This window comes from Gastrolobium bilobum, unplaced genomic scaffold (genome assembly GCF_033153095.1).
Source record: "Gastrolobium bilobum isolate Gb01-03AN ecotype WA unplaced genomic scaffold, APGP_CSIRO_Gbil_v1 utg2910, whole genome shotgun sequence".
In the NCBI taxonomy this organism is placed as follows: Eukaryota; Viridiplantae; Streptophyta; class Magnoliopsida; order Fabales; family Fabaceae; genus Gastrolobium; species Gastrolobium bilobum.
The window spans coordinates 47058-53447 of record NW_026898970.1 but is presented as its reverse complement, the minus strand read 5'-3'; positions in this window follow the sequence as shown (position 1 = coordinate 53447).

The window sequence follows — 6390 nt, the reverse complement described above, 5'->3', positions numbered from 1 at the left end:
GTAATTGGTGAATGGGAGTTGATTGGGAATGTCCTCTGTGTAGGCATTCTGGTTTTGTACCTAGCTTGGAAAAGATATTGCAGTGGAGCTGCAGGAGAGGATTATTGACACGAGCTGTCGAACTCGCGCAAATTAAAAATTATTTTTTTAATTAGGGTTCAGAAAATTTGCAGTAAAGTGGAAACCCTAAGTCGTCTCTCAAGGAAATTGTTTTGGTTAAAATCGCTTATGAGAACAGAAAATTAAAAGGGGGGTTTTAGATTTTGATTCAATAATTAAAGAGGCAGAATATAAATTTGGAATAAAAATTCGTAATTAAAAATAACCAACCTAAGGTTTGGGTTCCATGGACGTCTTTCCTCGGATAAGAAGATATCAGAATCGTGATTGATTTGTCAATCGGATCAGAATCCTTATTTCCAATTGACAACCATCTCTAAGCGATCGCTTAGCATTTGATCAAAGACGATGCTTCTACTCATACAATCGCAGAGTATCAGCCCGCTTGATTTAAGGTCATAGGGTCAATCAACCTAATCATCAAATCTGATGATTAATCCTTTTCCATAATCGCAATCGCGAACCTCAGATTGAATATCCACGATCGCACGATATCAATCTGAGTTGGGAAGGGAAACAAAACTGATTTGAAATAAACGCAGATCCTCAAGACCAATCCATGGAATCCATTACCCTTAGGTTGATTAAAAGGTTCTTAGTCTCGCATGGCTAAGGTAAACATAATTGAAATGAAAAGAAGAAGAAGAAGAAAAAAGATGAAGAACGCAATTGAATAAAAACTCAGAGAGAACTTCTCTGTTGTAAAAACTGACTGCCAAGGGTTTCCTAGAGTCCCCTTTAAAGAGCCGTCACGCAGGACGGCTAGGGTTTCATAGCTTCAGCCCAAAGATAAAATAAAAGCTAAATAAAAAATAAAACAATAAAATAAAACATGGCCTTGGGCCCTAAACACATTGGGTCCTAATGTGAATTACAAGTCCAAACGTCAAAATAAAATTCCAGCAAAATACGTCATCTTGAGATCAAGTTTCGACCATCGTTCCGTCCGAATTGGGCTTCAGTAGCTGAAATAGCGATTGTAGCCCTATCGCTTATCTGCAAATAGAAGCAAGAACGGAGTCAATCGGACATCTGTAGAGTGAGATATGGTCAAAATACAAAAGTAGTGTAAATCTGGAAAATTATGACGAAAATCAATTAAACCCAACTAAAATCTAGAATAGTGAATTGACCCAAAAGACCTTTATTTAATTCAAATAAATCATAAAAATACCAACCAAGAGTAATAAATAAGTGTAACAAAATATGAGTTATCAAATTCCCCCACACTTATCTTTTTGCACTCCTGGGCAAAAACAAACTAAAATTGAAAGCAAAGACTAAGATCAACCAATCCTTTCTAACAACTATGAAGCATACAGAAAATATACAAAGATCACAAGTCTTCCACAGGTAAATCAATCAGGACAGAAATTCCCTAATCTCAAATCACAAGACCTGCTAACTTCAACTGCAACTGCTAACTGCACAAAAATGGTTCCTCACAAGATGCTCTCAATTTTTCTCTCAAGTGTATCAGTTAATTCAGTATATCACTCAAATCAACTCAAGAAAATCATCCTACCATAGGCTTGCTCAAGTTCTACTTCTCCACTGCTCATAACACATGCATGCACAAATCAAGAGGGCTTTATGCAGGGTTGTAATGGGGTTGAGGTAAAGGTATGGATGAATATGGAAGAGAAAGCTAAACACCCCAGAAATTCACAAGAGCAAGGGTTAAGAACAACACAAAGATAATGAAAAGATAAAAATAAACACACATTTTTTTCTCTTTTTTTTCTTTTTTCTCTTTTTTTTTCTTTTTTTTTCTTTTTTCTTATTTTTTCTTTTTTCTTTTTTTTTTCTTTTTGTTTTTGTTTTGTTTCTTTTTTTTTTCATATATAACACAGAAGAACCACATAGCAGAGAAAAGAATCAGATTGTCACCCCCCACACTTAAACTTTTGCACGCCTCGGGCAAACCCCCACACTTAAACACAACATCACAGTGAAAACCATTGCTCAGTAAATCTCCAGGGTGTGGAATTAATTGGTTTTTCACTTAGGCTTGTAATGTGGCTCAAGAAGTAAAGGCTATAAAGGCTCAAAGGGGCTCATCAAGGGATAATAATGTAAGGGATGGCTATCTGGCTAAAGTGGGTAAAGAAAGAAATGAATGCCTCAATCATATTCATGCATGCAAGTGAAAAATGCAGTTTCAAAAAGAATAAGAGCAAGTTCTAGAGGACAACAATCAAGAGCAGAAACACACAAGAAAGAAAGCATGGCCAGAAGATATGCCGTGTATGCAGGCTCAAAACTTCACAAGGGTAAACCAAGTCATGCAATCAACAACACATAATCAATCAACAGGTAGTTGTAATCCAAGAATCGAGATCAAAGCCCAACAGATTTATGCTATCAAACACTGTGATCTATGTCTACTCTATGTACCACTCAATAATTACCAGAAAGAAAAGGAAAATCTACCTATGAAAAATCATAAACTAAAAGAAAGAAAGGAAAAGAAAAATAAAAATGCAAATAACAGAAAGAAAAGAAAAAGTCAAAAATTAAAAGAAAGAAAGGAAAAGAAAAATAAAAATGCAAATAACAGAAAGAAAAGAAAAAGAGGGAAGAGAACTCCCTGAACTCCCTAAGGAGAATAAACAGCATCAAACAGCCTGATTTCTGCCTCACTGGTTTAACACCTTCAAGTAAAATGCGGTGCATGCACATGGAAGGGCTGATTCCCACATTATCTGCTAAAGTCCATCCAATTGCCTTTTTATTTTCTTTCAGCAATGTCAGAAGCTTTACCTCCTGCTCAGGTAGAAGGTCTTTGGCCACTATCACAGGTAACTGCTCATTTTCCTTAAGAAATGCATATTTCAAGTGGTCGGGCAGAACCTTCAACTCCAATTTCGGAGGCTGCTCAATGGATGGAAGAGGTGTAGTTGGTGGTGCAAATTTTGCAGAAAACAAGTCAGCAGCAACGCCTGTAAACAAATTCTCAGAAACAGAATTAGGATCATCAATAATATCAGCAGGCAATTCAGAAAGTGCAGATTCACACTCAGAATCAGATTCATCAATAAGTGCATCGTTAAAACCAGAAAGATGTGATGCTATTTCAGCACACACAATGCACTCTTGACTATCACTACAATCACAGAAATCAGAACCATGAATAGATGAAAAATCAGTAAGGAATTCAGGAGAAAAATCCTCAACAACTTCATCTATCACATCAATGCAGAAAACAAGAGGATCAGATGTATCAGTGCTCTGCTTCTTGGAGCTAGTGTCACTTCCCTTAGATGACTCAGCAGCAGTGTGGTTTGGCTCCTCCATATGCTTGCCAGACCGCAGAGTAATAGCACTCACATTTCCGCTTCCTTTTGGATTTGGAACTGTTTGGGATGGAAGGGGGCTGCCACTTGCTTGTTGATTTTGACTCATTGACGTTGCAAGCTGGCCAATCTGTGTTTGCAGATTCTGGAGGGAATACTCAGTAATCTGCTGGAACTGCAGATTGATAGTTGCCATCTGCTTCACTAAATCCTCCAAAGAAGGACCATCGCTACTGGCTTGCTGCTGCATTGGCTGTGGAGGTTCAAATTGTTGAAAATTTTGCCTCTCTTGAGAAGGTGCAAACTGCTGCCTCTGTTGGAATGGTGCACTTTGCTGGTTCTGATTCCAATTGAGATTTGGATGATTTTTCCAGCTAGGATTATATGCATTAGAGAAAGGATTGTTTTGCTGCTGCTGCTGGTATTGTGGCTTTGCAGGAAAAACTGCAGCAAAAGACTGATCAACTTGGAAACCGCTGTCTGGAAAGGAAGAACAAACATCTGTAGGGTGAAAAATTGGATTCATAGCAAACAGAAGCAAAAATAAATCTATAAAAAAAATACTAAATGAACTCAGAATGCTATGGGACTAACACTCCTAAACTCTAATTGACCTTACGGACTCAAAAATCAAATAAATTGTTTTTTCGAAAAATAAAATAAAATAGTAAACAAAGGAATTTGGCAAAACCAGTTTTCAGAGCGATCAGAGCAAGTTGAACAAGTTCAGAAATACCCGATACGTCCTGGAACCAATTGCTCAAACTGAAGTTTTACCGATTTCCCAATTTTTTTAATTTTTTTTCAAAAACGAAAATTAAAGAAAAAGAAGATGAAGATGAAAAAGAAGATGATCAAGAATCAGAAAACGATTTAGACCGATGCAATTTCCCCGGCAACGGCGCCAAATTTGACACGAGCTGTCGAACTCGCGCAAATTAAAAATTATTTTTTTAATTAGGGTTCAGAAAATTTGCAGTAAAGTGGAAACCCTAAGTCGTCTCTCAAGGAAATTGTTTTGGTTAAAATCGCTTATGAGAACAGAAAATTAAAAGGGGGGTTTTAGATTTTGATTCAATAATTAAAGAGGCAGAATATAAATTTGGAATAAAAATTCGTAATTAAAAATAACCAACCTAAGGTTTGGGTTCCATGGACGTCTTTCCTCGGATAAGAAGATATCAGAATCGTGATTGATTTGTCAATCGGATCAGAATCCTTATTTCCAATTGACAACCCTCTCTAAGCGATCGCTTAGCATTTGATCAAAGACGATGCTTCTACTCATACAATCGCAGAGTATCAGCCCGCTTGATTTAAGGTCATAGGGTCAATCAACCTAATCATCAAATCTGATGATTAATCCTTTTCCATAATCGCAATCGCGAACCTCAGATTGAATATCCACGATCGCATGATATCAATCTGAGTTGGGAAGGGAAACAAAACTGATTTGAAATAAACGCAGATCCTCAAGACCAATCCATGGAATCCATTACCCTTAGGTTGATTAAAAGGTTCTTAGCCTCGCATGGCTAAGGTAAACATAATTGAAATGAAAAGAAGAAGAAGAAGAAAAAAGATGAAGAACGCAATTGAATAAAAACTCAGAGAGAACTTCTCTGTTGTAAAAACTGACTGCCAAGGGTTTCCTAGAGTCCCCTTTAAAGAGCCGTCACGCAGGACGGCTAGGGTTTCATCGCTTCAGCCCAAAGATAAAATAAAAGCTAAATAAAAAATAAAACAATAAAATAAAACATGGCCTTGGGCCCTAAACACATTGGGTCCTAATGTGAATTACAAGTCCAAACGTCAAAATAAAATTCCAGCAAAATACGTCATCTTGAGATCAAGTTTCGACCATCGTTCCGTCCGAATTGGGCTTCAGTAGCTGAAATAGCGATTGTAGCCCTATCGCTTATCTGCAAATAGAAACAAGAACGGAGTCAATCGGACATCTGTAGAGTGAGATATGGTCAAAATACAAAAGTAGTGTAAATCTGGAAAATTATGACGAAAATCAATTAAACCCAACTAAAATCTAGAATAGTGAATTGACCCAAAAGACCTTTATTTAATTCAAATAAATCATAAAAATACCAACCAAGAGTAATAAATAAGTGTAACAAAATATGAGTTATCAATTATACAGGTAACCTCTTGGTACTGGAGCTTGATCCCCTTGTGTGTTCCACCACGCCCGTTGAGGGTGATGGTAGGAAGTGTATGTAAGTAATATAGGATAACATGTTCATGCATATAGTATGTGTGTTGGTACATAGGATGTACCATGTCTCTAGCCAGTAGACGGTTTGCCTTCGGGCGTTACGGCCTTCCACTGGATAGGTCTCCAAGAGGGAGTTCTAGTTGACCTTGGGTCTTGGTGTATGATCCGGATAGGAGCACACTAGGAAGTCTCGGGTGGTTATGGATGGAGGGTGCCTTGGTTTGATGTTCTGAGAACACGCCTTGGTTGAAACCGTAGGCTTATATGCTGAGCCAATAGGCTGGACGTTGCATGGTTTTGGCATCGATCATTCCAGCTTCGTCGTATTTTGTATCCCTATGCTCCCCTATTTCTCTAAATCCCTTGCTTTATCCCGTTTTCGAATGTTATGTTATTTATATGCATCGAAGTGAACCATTGGACGGAGTATTCTCCAGAACCTCTGGGTTACTGAGATATATTCATATATTTCACCCCGCGTTGGGAGCTTTATTTCAGGAGGTAGCAGTGGAGTTGGAGAGGCGGGCAAAAAGCCCGTAGGATGATTGAGACGTAGGATTATTTATTTTGCATTTTGGTGGCCATTGGGCCTAGGCTAGACTTAGGGCATGAACATTGCATATGTATTTAGGATGAGGTTATTGTCATATTTGTTCGTTGCATATGTATTTAGGATGAGGTTATTTTTGCCTAAGTCTAGTTACATATGGATTATGTTTATTTTGAGAGTTGTTTATTATGTTGTAT